This window comes from Penaeus monodon, chromosome 20 (genome assembly GCF_015228065.2).
Source record: "Penaeus monodon isolate SGIC_2016 chromosome 20, NSTDA_Pmon_1, whole genome shotgun sequence".
Classification (NCBI taxonomy): domain Eukaryota; kingdom Metazoa; phylum Arthropoda; class Malacostraca; order Decapoda; family Penaeidae; genus Penaeus; species Penaeus monodon.
Window position 1 is genome coordinate 20,712,763 of NC_051405.1, and position 365 is coordinate 20,713,127.

Genomic DNA, 365 nt, shown 5'->3' on the forward strand with positions numbered 1-365 from the left:
CAGCTTTCCTTTCATATCCCATCTATTTTATTGACGTCTTTCCTCAAGTACCATTTCCGTAAGCAGGTTTCCCCTCCAATCCCGTTACCAGCGAGTGATTATCGTTTCAATAAGGCTCATTTTCTTTGGTTGATTTATGTCTCCATGATCATTATCGTCGAAAAGGGAGGTCAAAGGTCAGTCGCTAATGAAAACACATGTTCAGTCGGTAACGCACATCGCGGTTAAGAAATGCGTTTTCTTTGGGGGTGAAGAGGATGAGGGGAGACTATTGCAAGTGAGAGACAGGACGAGTTGGAGGGAAAATTATCAGTTCCGGGTGTTGTGATTGTAGTCGTGTTGTGTTGATGCTTGTTGGCTCGGTC

General features: G+C 44.4%; 1 protein-coding gene across 1 annotated transcript in view; it reads left to right on the top strand.

Annotated features, from left to right (window-relative positions):
- LOC119585695 (innexin inx2-like) overlaps window positions 1-365 on the top strand; it is a gene marked incomplete at its 5' end in the record, with an annotated part of 10,302 nt that overhangs the window by 8,306 nt on the left and 1,631 nt on the right.